General features: G+C 36.1%; 2 long non-coding RNA genes across 2 annotated transcripts in view; both read right to left on the reverse strand.

Moving 5' to 3' along the window:
- Positions 1 to 16030, reverse strand: part of LOC138169992 (uncharacterized) — a 713900-nt gene that overhangs the window by 165411 nt on the left and 532459 nt on the right. The gene's annotated exons all lie outside the window — the stretch shown is intronic.
- LOC138169989 (uncharacterized) lies at positions 11528 to 14635 on the reverse strand. Its single transcript, XR_011170499.1, has 3 exons — positions 14369 to 14635; positions 14113 to 14246; positions 11528 to 12007 (listed from the first exon to the last, which is right to left on the reverse strand). It is a non-coding gene; the product is annotated as an uncharacterized lncRNA (long non-coding RNA).

Genomic DNA, 16030 nt, shown 5'->3' on the forward strand with positions numbered 1-16030 from the left:
TGCCAATAAAGAGAACAGAATGATAGAGTACTTGAATATGGATTGGCTTTTTTCTCCTTCATCTCCTCCCAGCATGAATTGGTCATAACCCATCCATTCTCTGACCACACTAGTAAATGACTACTTTAGCTAAAACTATTTTTGGCTTCTTTCTATGAGAATTTGACCAATTGTCCCTGTACTTTCTTTCCATATTTTAATGATTTTTAATATAGGGATGGAGGCTATATTATGGCTGTATTAAGAAGAGTAGGGAATCAGTGCTTAAAAACTATTTGGATGAGAAGTATGAGAAGGCCATAATGGAAGGGTTATGTGAAATTTATTTTGTTTTTCATGTAAAAAAGAACAAAACAAATGCCATGGCTTAGCTATCTAATGAGCGGAATGTACTAAGATGATCTGTACAAATAATTTATGTCCCTTTAAGAATATTGCAAAACAGAAGTGAAAGGAAACTCAGAGATTATTTATTCTAACCTGTAACTCTACAGGAATGCCCTCTATGCCTTACCTGATAATTGTCTAGTCATTGCTTAAAGACATTCAATGAAAGGGAGCCCATGACATAATGATGCAGCCCATTCTGCTTTTGAATAGCCCTAACTGTTCACGTTTTCTTTACCTTAGCCAGTATCGGCCTTTCTATAATTTCCTCTCTTTGCTCCTGTTGTGGCCCTGTAGGATCATGATGTATGTTTAGTCCCTCTTCCTCATGACAGTCGAAGCTTCATATGTTTGAAAACTACTTTGTTCTTCTTAAAACTTTTCAGTTCACAATTTCTTCAACTCATCCTTTCACCATCTTGACTACCATTCTCTGGAAGCATTTTACTTTATCATTATTTCAGTGCTTTCATGGATCTATGACAATGATGTCAAACTCAAATAGAAATTCATAAGGATCTCTGTGCGCTGCATATTCATATAGAAAACCTTTTATTTCTGTTTTTCTATATTATATTTTAATTTATTTTCTGAAATATTTTCCAATTACATTTTAATCTGATTTAGGCCATACTTCGGGGTGTTCTGGGTCACAGGTGGCTGCAGCATCTTTGACACCTCTGATCCATGTTTATGATGGTTTGTGCGGCTGCTCCTTCTAATAGCCCAGAATGCAAATTTACCCACGTCATCTTATCCTGTCACTTTTGCCTGTATCTCCAGTGGATCCTTGAAGGAGGAATCTATTCAACACACTGGGAATAATCCTCTATTTCTCAACACTTAAGTGAATCTAGTACAGCCCAGTGGATGTCTGTGTTTCTGTGTAACAACATAGCCTCTTGGTTTTGGATTCTTGGCACCTAGCATGTTATCTTCTTCTAATAGGTGCTTAGAAATTGTTTGCTGCATTGTACTGGATTATCCCATCTAGTTTTCCAGTAATATATCTGTTAGATGTAGTTTGTTGTATTTGCATGTAATTCACTACTGTTATTATGCTGCAGGCCATTTGTACTGACCATATTTTTTTTTAATTTTGCCTGCAATTTTCATTCTTCAGAGATTATGGTATTCTCTCATCAATATGAGATCACCCACAGAATACTAGTGTTTAGAACAGTGAGGTTTAGTTCATGGTGAAGCTTTGATTCAATGAAATTGCATTAAAAATTGCATTTTTCTAAAACTTAAGAAAATCACATTTTTTCTAAATGCAATTCAGCTGCCTTCAACGTATTTGGTCCTGAAAACCAGAGTACCTTTCTGATTCCCAGACCTAAATACCATGCTTAAGGTATGATTTAAGGACCCCAAATAATATTCTAGTTGTTGGCTTCCATGTTTCACTGTTGACTCATATTCAGTTTACTGAAGCCCCTAGAGTTTTATCTATATGAACGCTTATTTAGTCAGTCCTTTTCCATTCTGTAATCATGCAAGCTTTGTTTTTTAACATGGAATAATAAAACTTGACATCCATAATAAATATTATCTTATAATATCTGTCCATAATTCTAGCCTGTTAAAATAATTTGGAAATTAATTCTGTTGTCCAACATATCAGTTATCCCTCCACACATTATACCATCTGCATAAGTCACAAAATGCTATCTATACTTTCACCTGAGCCATTTACAAAAAAGGTTCAGTAATATGACTTAGGAAAGCTCTTTGAGGTCCTGTATTGGAGACTGCCTTTCAGGCTGATTTTAATCCATTAATAACTTATCTCTGGATTCAGTAAATACTAAATCACTATTGAATCTACATATCTTTACTATTATCCTTATCTCTCTGGCTTGTCCACAAGGATAACAACAGAAACTTGTCAGGTGCCTTGTTGACATCCTGGGATACTATGTGTATGCCATTTCTTTAATCTGCCACTTTAATAACCCAGTCCAAAAAAAAGAAAAGAAAAGAAGACTAGCTGGACATGATTTGTTCCTGATGAATACATGGGAGCTCTCAATGATCACAGATTCCTTTAGGAATGCTCACAAACCATCCTTTTGTTAATATACTCATTAAAGCAATTAAAGTTTCAAGAATTCAGATTTTTTTTCTTTTAGAAAATCGTGATTTATTTTATTTTTCTGTTTCCATCCAGTAGCACCTCCCCTATTTTCCCTGATCTTTCAAAGATTGCTCACAGTCACTCAGCAAGCACAAATATTAGTGAGAAGAGAGATGTCATGACAAGGTGGTATTGTATCTGGAACACTAATGCATTGTTGGTGGAGTTGTGCACTGATCCCACCATTCTGGAGAGCAATTTGGAACTATACTCAAAGGGTTATAAAATTGTGTATACCCTTTGATCCACAATATTGCTGCTAGGTCTGTATTCCAAAGAGATAATAAAAAGGAAAAGGACCCAAATATACAAAAATATTTATAATAGCTCTTTTTGTGGTGACAAAAAATTGGAGACTGAGGAGATCCCCATCAATCGGGGAATGGCTGAGCAAGTTGTGGTATATGATTGTGATAGAATATTAGTATGCTATAAGAAATATTAAGCAGGTGGATTTCAGAAAAACCTGGAAAGACTTTCATGAACTGATGTTGAATGAAGTGAGCAGGACCAGCAGAACATTGTAGACAGAAATAGCAACATTGCATGGTGATTAACTATCATAGACTTAGCTTTTCTCAGCAATACAGTGATCTGAAACAATTCCAAAAGACTCATGATGGAAAATGCTAACCATATCCAGAGAAAGAACTATGGATTCTGAATGCAGATCAAAGCATATTCTTTTTTTGTTTTTTTTTTTCCTTTTGTTAGGATTCCTTTACAACATGACTAATTTGGAAATATGTTTAACATGATTGTACATGTACTATATCAGATTACTTACTGTCTTGTGAAGGGGAGAGGGAGAGAAGAAATGAATGTTGAAAACTGTCTTTACATGTAACTTGAAAAAGATTAAAATGCTATTAGGGGAAAAAAAGGAAAATGAGGCAAAGGAAGCTATATATTTCATCAAGGTGATCAAAAGGTGAGGAGAGGAATAGCTCTGCAAACAAAGACATCATCTAGCACTGTGCCCCAGTCGATGGAAATTACAACTAAGAATGACAAAGAATGGAGGTTCTCACTTCCAACAGGTATGAATGCTTTCATAGGGCGTTCAGTGTTTGTATCTTCCATGGCCAAGTGACTGTCACATATGGTAAAGTACAAAATAGTCTCTCTCCTACAGAGAAGGAAAAAGGGACAGACAGATACTTTTCTATTTTCCAGGTTATCATGGAGAATGGCACATTCCTTTAAAAAAGGAAGAGGTGAAATAGGAAAACAAAAAAGTAAAAGGGTCTGAAGAAGCAGAGGGAAACCCTGCTTGTGTCAGGCAGTCAGAAGGTAAAAGAATGTGACATCAAGGAGCATGAGAAAGGCCACTGAATATTTGGAACTAAGAAGGAGTGGGTCTCCCTAAGGAGGAGGAAAGAATTCTTTGTTTTCCAAAGAATGATGATGTAGAATCATCTAAGCTCTCAGGAAAAAGTCAGAGAAAAAAGAACGGAGCACTTGGGCTTGGGGAATACTTCCAGAGACACTAAAGAAACTGTTTGTTGATGTGATAACACTAAGACACTCTGCTATCTTCTAAGGCCTGTATCCAAGATATGACAAGGATCCTAAACTTTTCAAAATGAATGACTAATACCCACTTCTGCTGATCAGCAAGGATGTAAACTATGGCCAGAAGGAATATAGAAAGCACTGCCTAATATTTGAGTCTTGGAGAGGAAAACTAAAAATCTTAGGGGCTTAGCTGTTTTCATCACTGCTGCCAACTGAAGGCAATAGCTTTAGAAAAGAAAGGTAAATATGGGAAAGGAACAGTGGGTTAAGGTGATGAATCTGAGAATGGGATTTAATTTTCTAGACAACAATTTAAAATGTAGAAAAGACTAAATTTAGTTGAGTGACAATGGCAACTGACAATGCCTAGCAATGCTGACTTCCCTGGCTTCCTTTGAATTCCAACTAAAATTCCACCTTTTGTTGGAAGACTTCCTCTAGCTCTATGAATTCTAGTGCCTTTTCTCTATTAAAAACTGTCTTTTGCCTTCTGTTCGATCTCTTTATCACAGTGCCAGGCTTGTAATAGAAGATTTATAAATATTTACTGATTGATAGACAGATGGAGGCTTGAAAATATGAAAATGATTTTAAACTGAAAAGAAAGGAGGATGGATAAAACTATCTACATATATATTCACCATGCTAGATATTAATGTTGGAAATTGAAATTCATAGAATAGAAAATCCAATTAAGGAGTCAGTACTAAAATCTATAGTCTCAAAATGTCTATAAATAAATGCAGCAAGTATAGATAATAAGTAAAATGAATTACCAAGTCTATTTCAAGGAAGCAAATTTGGCCACTGAGACTTGGTTGGGTGAGATCCATGATTCATGATAGTCTCTGGAAAAGCATACCTTATTCAAAAGGAACATAATACATAAAAGTATGTATGGTGAGATGCTGAATGGCATTTCATATAAACATATATTATGAAATCTAGAAACTGTAATGGAAAACATAGGAGAAAGCATCTGGATAAAAAATAGTTGAGGCTAAATCAGAAGTGATATCAACATGTCATCAATAAATATTATGGACCCATTGGAAGGAACAAGGAAACAGATGAGGAGTCTGGAAAACCGTATCATATGTCTGCAATGCATGACTTAAAATATTTGCTAATATATTTCTGTCCTAAGAAAAGCAACTAATAGTTTCCTGCCATGATAATTTCTTCCTTTAAAGGGTAGAAGAACCAATGAAGGGAATTTCTATTCTGAAACTAATGTCTGGTATGGAAATGTTGTGTATCTTGAGGAGAAGTCTTCACTCTTTTCTAGGGATTGTGGTTGAGAAAGAGTAGAAAGCTGGGCATGGTCTGATAAATATCTTAGATTTTAGGAGAGTAGAATTAAAAGTTTGGCAAAGGTTGGATAGGATTCCATGTATAAAATTTTATAGGGGAAGTCAGCCCATGAGGGATTGGTAAGCTCTTAAGAAAGACATTCTGAAGGCAAAGGTAAAAGTAAAACAATTTTCAGGAGAAGAAAAAAAAGATGAATTGTCTAAAAGGACCAATGTAGGTGTATTGGGAACTTACCAACCAGCTTAATTTTAAAAAGCACCCCTTTCTAATGCACCCTTTCAGTTTTTAATCTTACTGGTAGTTTAGGTCACCAGAAGGATGAATTCTCTCCAGTGATAACTTAACCTGATCCATCTCTGTCCTCAGGTGCTTGAGGGTAGAAATTGAAAATTTTGACTTAATATTAGGAAAAAGAAAAGAGCCTTCCTAAACAACTAAAGCTACACCCAAAGTAGTATGAGCTGCCTTGGTAAATAGTGGCTTTTCCCTCCTTGGAGTTTTTATTTTATTTAAAATGATTAATTGGTCATGGGTCTATCATGTAAGTGCAAAAGATATTTTTTATTCATATGGAATAGATTAGATCAAGGATTCTTAATTCGGGGTCTTTGAATTTATTTTTAGAAAATAATTGGTAAACTATTTAAATATAATCAGTTTCTTTTATAATTTTGAACTACAGTAGTGAGACAATTTTCTAAAACCCAAAAGCAAAAGCAAAAACATCAATAACCACAACAAAAAAACCAGAAAATCTCTCTGCTCTACAGGGGGAAGGCTGCCTTAAAAAACCCAAGTTGGCAAGACTCTTCTCCTCCCCTCTTACAAATACACTTAAAGCAGAGATTATTATACATAGCTAGAACATTCATTTGCTCTATCAGGGACAACGACCATAGTAGAATAATCCAGTGCCTTTCATACTCTGCAAGTCTATGGCATGGAATATATTTATTCTCCCTGATGGATCAGTTTTTAGAGAAGGTTTGTTTCATGAATCCATGATGAATCAGTTCAGGCAGACATGGTTAATAATCTGTCCTTTCTTATTTTAGAAGGTATTAAAACCAAATCCTACATTTGATTGTATCCAAAGTTGTTTTTAGTATAGGCCAGCCTTCCAACCTGCCCAACAGTAGTCTATTATATTATGAAAGAGAGGAACTTGGTGTGTCTCAGGGAGTTGTGGCCCAAACATGTTGCCCAGCAAGATTTTTTTTCCAAGTCAAGGATAATTCTACAGACTGGCTTAGTGTCACAAAAACAATGGGGTAACAAGGCCTTCTCTCAACCCAGAATGAGCATTTCACATTTCACGTTTCACCCTATGACCCACCTATTTTGGATTATCACTGTCCAACTGCTAGGTCCCCAGATATTGTGGTTTCCAACTATAGTAGCTCTGTAGGTTTGTATGAACTTCATGGACTCTTGCAGAGGTGATGAGTAACCTAAGATTCATATGCTGCCCCAGTAATAATCAAAACAGCTAAAGAGCACTCACTTTGGTTCAGACTAGTAACCTAGAAGGCCAAAGTCTGAGTCTCTGAGTTCTGAAACACTGTGAGGTATACAACCTGAAAACAGCCCATTCCTCATCTTTCTAATGGAGATGGGCAATATGAGAGATGCATAATCTGATAATGTGATAAGAGAAAGTTGCATTCTGCTCCTGATTTTTCTGGACATTTTGCCTAGCGTAGCATGTATGCTCCATTTACCCCTGGCTGATCTTCAGTCTACAGCTTTTTCAACATAAGAGGGTGTTTAGCACAGTCAGATCAGAGAAGTTTTGCCTTACATAGTCTGAATGTTTGTGTAATGAAGCAAGCTCTAGGAGTCCCAAACCTGAATAGCTGAATGTATCCAGTGGCCTACCTCATCAGGGGTCATGGTCCTCTTAGGAAAGTTTAGAAAGTAAGATCTTATGAACCTCCACCTGAACCACCAGGACTCCAGTGATATTCATTACAAAGATGATAGGGGAGGTGGAGCCAAGATGGTGGAATAAAAACAGGAACTTGCTTGAGCTCATCCCCCAATCACCTCCAACACCTATAAAAAATGACTCTAAACAAATTTTAGAGGTACAGAGCCCACAAAATGACAGAGTGAAACATATCTCCAGCTGAAGACAGCCTGGACAGCTGACAGGAAGGGTCTATCACACTGGGCTGGGAGCAGAGTGCAGCACCAGCACAGATTGGGGCGGGGCAGACCTCAGGGGACTCAATCACTGGCAGCTGTGGTGGTTTCCAGACTTCTCAACCCACAAACACCCAAGACAAAGTAAAAGGTCAGTAGGGAAACTCTGTTGCACATGGGTGAGAGAAGAGTGCAGTCTGGTCCCAGACCCCGGGGCAGCAGAGATGGTGGTGGCAGCAGTAGCAGTAGCAGCAGCAGTGTCTGCTTCCAGAGCTTGATGCCCACAGATGGTGGGAGGATCAAGTGGCTGATCAAAGGGCAATTGTAGGAATTTCTTTGCAGGTGCTAAGGCAGAATTCTCTTGCTTTGCCCTGCTTAGATCTAGGTGGCAGTCTTGGGGTAAGGAGGAGTGCTAATGTGGCAGAGCTTGTGGTGACTATGGAGAGAGAGTTTTCCTCATAGTTCTGAGGCAGGTGCCTACAAGTAGCTCTGATAACAGCTGCACAAAGCCCCAGAAATTTGGGACAGAACACTCTCCACTCTGGAAGCAGAGTCCTACCTGGGCAAAGAGCTCAAAAGTCAAGTAACTGGCTGGGAAAATAAGCAAACAGAGGAAGAGAAATAAGACTATAGAATCTTTCTTTAGTGATAAAGAATATCAAAACAGAACTGGAAGAAGACAACAAAGTCTAAAGTCCTGCATAAAAAAAATCCAAGAAAAATATGAATTGGTTGCAGGCCATGGAGGAGCTCAAAAAGGATTTTGAAAATCAAGTAAGAGAAGTAGAGGAAAAATTCAGAAGAGAAATAAGAGTGATGCAAGAAAATCATGAAAAATGAGTCAACAGCTTGTTAAAGGGGACCCAAAAATACTGAAGAAAACAACACCTTAAAAAATAGACATTCAAATGCCAAAAGAGATCCAAAAAGCCAATGAGGAGAAGAATGCCTTAAAAAGCCTAATTTGCCAGATAGAAAAGGAGGTCCAAAAGCTCACTGAAGAAAATAATTCCTTCAAAATTATAATGGAGCAAATAGAAACCAATGACTTTATGAGAAATAAAGATATTATAAAACAGATCCAAAAGAATGAAAAAAATAGAAGACAATGTGTAACATCTCATTGGGAAGACAACTGACCTAGAAAATAGATCCAGGAGAGGTAATTTAAAAGTTATTGGACTACCTGAAAGCCATCATAAAAAAAGAGCCTAGACATCATCTTTCATGATATTATCAAGGAAAACTGCCCTGATATTCTAGAACCAGATGGTAAAATAGAAATTAAAAGAATCCACCCATTGCCTCTTGAAAAAGATCCCCAAAAGAAAACTCCTAGGAATATTTTAGCCAAATTCCTGAGTTCCCAGGTCAAAGAGAAAATATTTCAAGGAGTCAGAAAAAAAACAATTCAAGTATGGTAGAAACATTCACAATAATACAAGATGTAGCAGCTTCTACATTAAGGGATCAAAGGACTTGTAATATGATATTCTGGAGGTCAAAGGTATTAGCATTAAAACCAAGAATCACCTACCCAGCAAAACTGAGTATAATGCTTCAGGGGAAAATATGAATATTCAATGAAATAGAAGACTTTCAAGAATTCTTGATGAAAAGGCCAGAGCTGAACAGAAAATTTGACTTTCTTCTTCTTTTTTGCCTTTTTGGAGGGCAATTGGGGTTAAGTAACTTGCCCAAAGTTACACAGATAGTTTTTTTGTGTGGGTGTTAAGTGTCTGAGGCTGAAACTGAGCTCAGGTCCTCCTGACTCTGGGGCTGGTGCCACCTAGCTGCCCTTAAAAATTTGACTTTCAAGTGCAAGAATCAAGAGAAATATGAAAAGGTAAACAGGAAAGAGAAATCATAAGGAACTTATTAAAGTTGAACTCTTTACATTCCTACATGGAAAGACGATATTTGTAACTTATGAAACTTTTCTCAGTATTAGGATAGTTGAAGAGAATATTATATGTATGTATGTGTGTGTGTATATATATATATATGTATACATAGAAGACACAGGATAAGTTGAATATGAAGGGATGATATCTTAAAAAATAAAATTCAGAAGTGAGAGAGTAATGTATTGGGAGAAGGAGAAAGGGAGAGATAGAATAGAGTAAATTATCTCACATAAGAGAGTCAAGAGAATGCTGTTACAATGGAGGGGAAGAGCAGGGAGGTGAAAGGGAATGAGTCAACCTTATTCTTATTGAATTTGGCTTAAGGAGGGAATAACATACAAACTCAATTGGGTATCTTACCACATAGGAAAGTAGGGGGGAAAGGGCATGGGAGGGCGGAGGATGATAGAAGGGAGGTCAGATTGGGGAAGAGGGTAGTCAGAAGCAAACACTTTTGAAAAGGGACAGGGTCAAAGGAGAAAATAGCATAAACGGGGGTGGGATAGGATGGAGGGAAATATACTTAGTTTTTCACAATATAACTACTATAGAAATGTTTTGCGTAACTACACATGTATAACCTATACTAAATTGCTTGTCTTCTCAATGGGGGTGGGTGAGGAGGAAAGAAGGGAAAGAATCTGGAACTCAAAGTTTTAAAAATAAATGCAAAAAAATTTGTTTTTACATGCAAACATGATATTAGATATATAGGCAATGGGGTATAGAAATTCATCTTGCCCTATAAGAAAGTAAGGGGGAAAGAGATAAGTGGGGTAAGGAGGGACAGAAAAGAGGGCAGACTGGGGGACGGGGTAATCAGTATGCTTGCCATCTTGGAGTGGGGGTAGGGAAAAGATGGGGAGAAAATTTGGAACTCAAAACCTTGTGGAAATGAATGTTGAAAACTAAAAATAAATAAATAATTTCTGGAGAAAAGATGAGTAGGGAATTGAAGCTTTTCCTTGACTAGAGAAAACCATGAATACCATCAGTGTCCAAGACAAATACACATATTTTGACACCTGATCTTATAGACTCTTTGCCCTGGCTGATGAAGTTCACCAAGTTGGTTTTGTAAAGTAGAATGTTTAAATAGCAATGGAGACAGTGAAATAAATGACACAATTCTAGAGTTGGAGACTTTTTTTCCTCTTACAGATATTTAATCTCTTTATTTAATATGCTTTAAAAATATACATTATTTAATATTTTATTTTCCCCAATTTCTTTTTAAATTTTGAGTTCCAAATTCTCTCTGTACTTCTCCTCCCTCATTGAGAAAGCAAGCAGTTTGATATGTTATATATTATTGTGGATGAAAATATTTTGTTATAGAAATCTTGACTAGTCTGCACCATTTTTTCCTTTGTTATGCTTTCAATTTCACCTTTAAATGCTTTTGGGGTGATCTGACATAACTGGGTCTCACCTCTAACTTTCTGCAAACCTTTTTTTTTCCTCTCCACGGTTCATATTGCTTCCCTGTCTTCCTTTATTTTCTTCTACAACGGTTTGATTTGCAAATAAATTTTTATTCTCAACTGGTGTTATCATGAACTGCCATATATTTCTATATGACAAAATTATCAAGTATTTTTGACTGAGGCAATCGCTAGGCTCTATCATTCTCCTTGTTGTGTTGATTGCTTTATTTTGGTTAAAATTCTGAAGGAAAAGTTCAGGCTGACACATTTATTTTCCTTTGCCAATTTACCACTTTTGATTGTCACTGCCTTGTCTAAATAGGTCAAGTTTGAGCTTTTGTAGTTGCATGCTGTGTTATCATTTTATCTTTTCTATCCTACTTAATTTAATGTTGATCTTGCTGTGACAAATTGATGGTCTGAGTATTCACATGAACCTCATATAACAACGGCTCCTTCTCCATCCCACCTAGTCTCCAGTCTCCTGGCAGAAGAAAAAAAAATGTCATTCTATCACACAAAGTTTCCTGCCTGATCTCCAATCTCCTTTGGGAGGCTTACAAAACATGAAACAATCTATTTTTAGGAAGCTTACATTATGTAGGGAAAGATATGAAGTAAATATATAAGAATAAAAAGATTAAATATAAGAAAAAAAGACAAATGAACAGAAGGTAGAGGGAAGGCTCTTGCAATTTAAAGGATCTTGCAAGGTTTAATATAGAAAATTGTACATGATGAGACACTGTAGTAGGACTTTTTGTATTACTGCTCTCAGCCTCAGGTTCCTTATTTATAAAATGGGCGTAGTAATAGCACATATTTTGCAGTGCTACTGTGAGGATCAAAATAAGTAAAACACATAAAATATATGTAAAACATTTAGCAGATGTGAAAATACTATGCAAATACTAACTATTAACAATAAGTATTACTATTATACCTTACATTTACTTCCATTATATTATATGGTTTTCAAATTATTGCTATATGCATTATTTCATTTGTTTTTCACAATAGTCCTGTGAGGTAGGCATTACTTCTTTACAGATGAAGACACTGAGGCTTAGAGGGATTATGCAATGTTTTCAGGGTCACAGAGCACATCTTAGATTGAAATCCAGGTCTTCTGATCCCTTTTCCGGCATCTTTTCAGTGGTCACCAATTCCTAGTGTAGATAAGCAAAACCTCTCATTCATGCTATATTAAATGAATGGAATTGGGAATGGAATCGTTACATCTCATTCATTTCTGCATGGAGGAGAATATATCATGTGACATGATATGACATCAAATGCGTAGACATTACATAATATATGATATAAATGGTCATTTAAAAAATTGAGGCATTTACGTGTTATCTGGCTATTTACCTGATTATTTATAGAGTCCAGAAGGGGGCAGCAAATGATTTCTATAGATCAATGAGTAGTTTTCTTATAAATTTGTTTTTAACCATTTAGAAATATTCTTTTATAGTGTAAGTTCATTTCCTACTGATTTTTTAGAATTAGAATTTTAATGTTTAAAATAGCCATGTTGCTACCCAATAACATGCTTCTTTATAAAAATTATGGATTTTTCTCTTTTTGTTATTTGTCTTCTGTTTTCTCCCTAGCCCAGGTTTCTGGTACTGTGTAATTTCAAATTCTAAACTCTGATCTGTAGAGACAAAAGGCTAACATGGGATAATCCTATGAGTCCCTTCTCAGGTGACCCCATTAAAGGGAGATTTCAGTTCATGGCTAGCCAACTTTTAAAACCATAAGACTTTGGTAAACAAGATTTGTAATAAAGAAGGAACTGCTCTTAGGGAATTCAAAATATAAAATATTTTTTCTTGTGTTAGTAATGGAAATCAAGGCATCTTTCCAGTTTTGCTGTTCCTGTCATCACACATATTGATTTCAAAAGTAAAGCTATAGACCATTTACTTTGATGGTTGCAGAACCCAAATGAAACAAAAGGGCTAAATGACTTTAAAAATTATGTTATTAATAGTAGATGGTATATTAAAATTGTATGAATTAAACATAAGTATTGGTATCAAATGCTACACTCACTGTGTTTCTTAAAATTATCTTTGATTTCAAAATGAATGGAGATGAAAAGGTGATTAATATTCATTTTCATGGTTACATTTATTTTCAATGCAAATGATGTTCAATGGATTAAAAAGGATGATGCATTAAGATCATAACTAAACTTTAAGAATAATCAAATTAACTTCTTTTGTACTGTTTGCTTTGATTCTTGGTCTTTTCAAAAAATCCTTTCCTGTGATAGGACAGTAAATTTAGCTTCATCTTCAAGAAAATACAAATGAAATAAACATATGGTTTCTATCAAAGCTTTTAGTACTGTACAGTGTTTCTTATAGGAACAATATGGTTGTGTTTAATTAAATTCAACAGCCATGTATTAAGTGCCTGCTAGATGCAGGGCTTTGTGCTAAGCAATTAGATTACAATGGGAAAATGGTGTAGTACCATCCTTCAAGTAGTTAATGTTCATGTATTTTTATCCTAAATTGAGAGTTAACTTTGTGTGTAGCTGAAATAGACCACCACCTAAAGGGGTGTCTTAGGGGTTCTAATAAAAATACCCAGCTCCAAATCGCCCCCTCCCCCATTCCCATCTTATCTGTCTGCCGTTGTTCTGGAAATTTTACCATTAAATATTCATTCCTATAAGATTAAGTTGTTTTGTCCCCAGGATTTCCAAGTGAAAAAGCAAATGCCCCTGGGAGAGAGAATGTATTAAATCATTATAACCCATAACATCTTGGCAGGAATTAGTATAAGAGATGGTTTCCATGAGGAAAACTAGTTGAGTGCAACACTCTGAAGTGATTAGATCTAAGATGGTCATAGCAGAGAACATTGACCTGGGGGTCTTAGCCTGCCCTCCTCTCTCAAAACTTCCCATCACTTAAAAGTACTTATACAGATCAGACTTTTGTCTAGAGTCTTAGGTCTGGATCCTAAACTTTTAGCACACTTTGGGAAGACATATAATAATCGAGGAGATCCTCTTTCATTTAGCTGAGGGCCACAGTCCAGTAGCCAGCTCACAAGGACGTCTCCCATGGGACCACTCGCTGGATGAGCTGGTTCGGCCCCCCTCCATTGGTTCACACTTCCTGTGCGTGAGGAAATCATGCTTGAATCGTGCTCACTTTAAAGGTATATAAGGAGCCAGCTTTTTCCTCCCCCCATCTGAGAACACAAGCTAAGGCTGGCCCTCAGGTTAGTAATGGTAGCGGCCACTTACAGTCTATTGTCTCCGTATCCTCTCTCCTTGAGTATAATGCTGGTTACTGCTCTTCTCTCTCTTGCATGCTGTTCTCCATAATCAGATGCATACAAATCAGAAATGACCATGGTTGACCACACTTTATCTTGAATCTGCTTTTCAAAAAGAATTAAATTTAAAAAAAATGTAAATAAGCTTAACAGATGGGTAAACTTTGGGCTTAAAATATACTGTCCTAGAAAGTGAGAGGGAGAAAGCACAGAAAAAACATCACCATCTATCAGTTCATTCAAATGAACAGTTCAGCAATGATCAGTCTGGCTTGTCTCAGTTCTTAGCATTAACTTTGGGCTTTTCTCCCAGCTATGATGGGATAATTTATTCCAGATTATTGGCATGTATTTAGGACAGCTCATTGAATTAGTCTATTATTACAAATAACTTGGATATTCACTGCAGATGGACAGTGAGTTGATCCCAGAATTAAATAGGAAGAGAATGGGCTGGGTTATATTTGGAAAACCATAGCATTTTCAATAATCCCATGCTGTTTCCTATTGCACAAATTTATCTTTAAAATGCACATTTCTCCTAATAATGCTATATGGCTATGACTTATGGAATGCCATTACCTTCAAAGAATCAGCATTGTGAGTTATCTAAAAGGAAATGGAGAGAACTATGGCAAGTATAATTATAAAAAGGCAGTAGCGTATTGCCAACAATGCCAAATTATCATATTGCCAAAAAGCGATAAAAGGTAACATCAAGGAAATGTGTTATGGCTTATGTACCAAAAATCAAAAGAGAAGAGATTATTCACTTGCTGCACTGGTACCCAAATCATGTTGAAAGATCTAGAGGAAAATCTCCAGTGTGTTGGGTAGATCATCTATGGAACATTCATGAGAGAACATAGATAAGAAAGGTTGCAATCCACACCAGTAAAAATAAACAAATCACTATACCCACATATTGTATGAGTATCCTTAGGCTCATTGAGCTATTGAATTGTACGAAGCAAAAAAGTCAAGTGCTAATTCTCACGTGAGGTGCCAGAGTACCCTGGTCACCCTGTGCTCCAGTCTTTTTTATTACCTTTTTTTCTTGTAGCATGTGCCCCCTTCTATTATTTCACTTTTTTGGTGAATATAACTTGAAAGTAGTATTAAAAAGAAACCCAAAGAATATATATCTATTGAAAGATTTGAATAGAATCATTATAATAGAAAAAGCGAAAAGTAACATTAATGTTCAATGATATTAAAATACTTGAATTATTGGGCATTGTTGTCATGCAATACTATAACGCAACTAAGCTAAGAATGAGACATACAGACAAATGGAAGTATCATGTAAAGCAAAACAAAGAAAACGAAGAACATGCTATTTTCACATTAGTGGGAATAAATAGACAAAGAATCTTGATGAAGACTTAGGATAATTGAGAAGCTGCAATCAAATGTTTTGCATTGAAATTAATTTATTTCAATGCAAATAATTACAAAACAAGTGTAAAACATTCTTGTATGTATTATTGAGTACAATAACTCATTAAAATCATTTATTCTGTGTGGCCCCATTTAATTCAATTGATTGAATGAATTAAATTGATTATGAAAAATACTCTCTACGACAATTCCAACAAATGAGTACTGAGCTTTCATTGGAAGATTTCCAGTGAGGGTAAATCCACTACCTACAGAGGCAGCCCATCCTACTCTTGGATAGCTGTGGCTGTCAGAGACTATCTACATCTGCATACACATCTGCATCCTTATCCTTATCTAAATCTGCATCCACGTCCACATGCACATCAACATGTACATGTACATCTAAAGCTATTGTTACAGCTACAATTACATCATCTATACCATGACCTGTCCCTATTGATATGGATATGGAGACACACACACACATGTAATTCCCACTCCAC

Source organism: Petaurus breviceps, unplaced genomic scaffold (genome assembly GCF_028583685.1).
Source record: "Petaurus breviceps papuanus isolate PSGF00001 unplaced genomic scaffold, PetGlider_PUasm1.0 38, whole genome shotgun sequence".
NCBI lineage: Eukaryota > Metazoa > Chordata > Mammalia > Diprotodontia > Petauridae > Petaurus > Petaurus breviceps.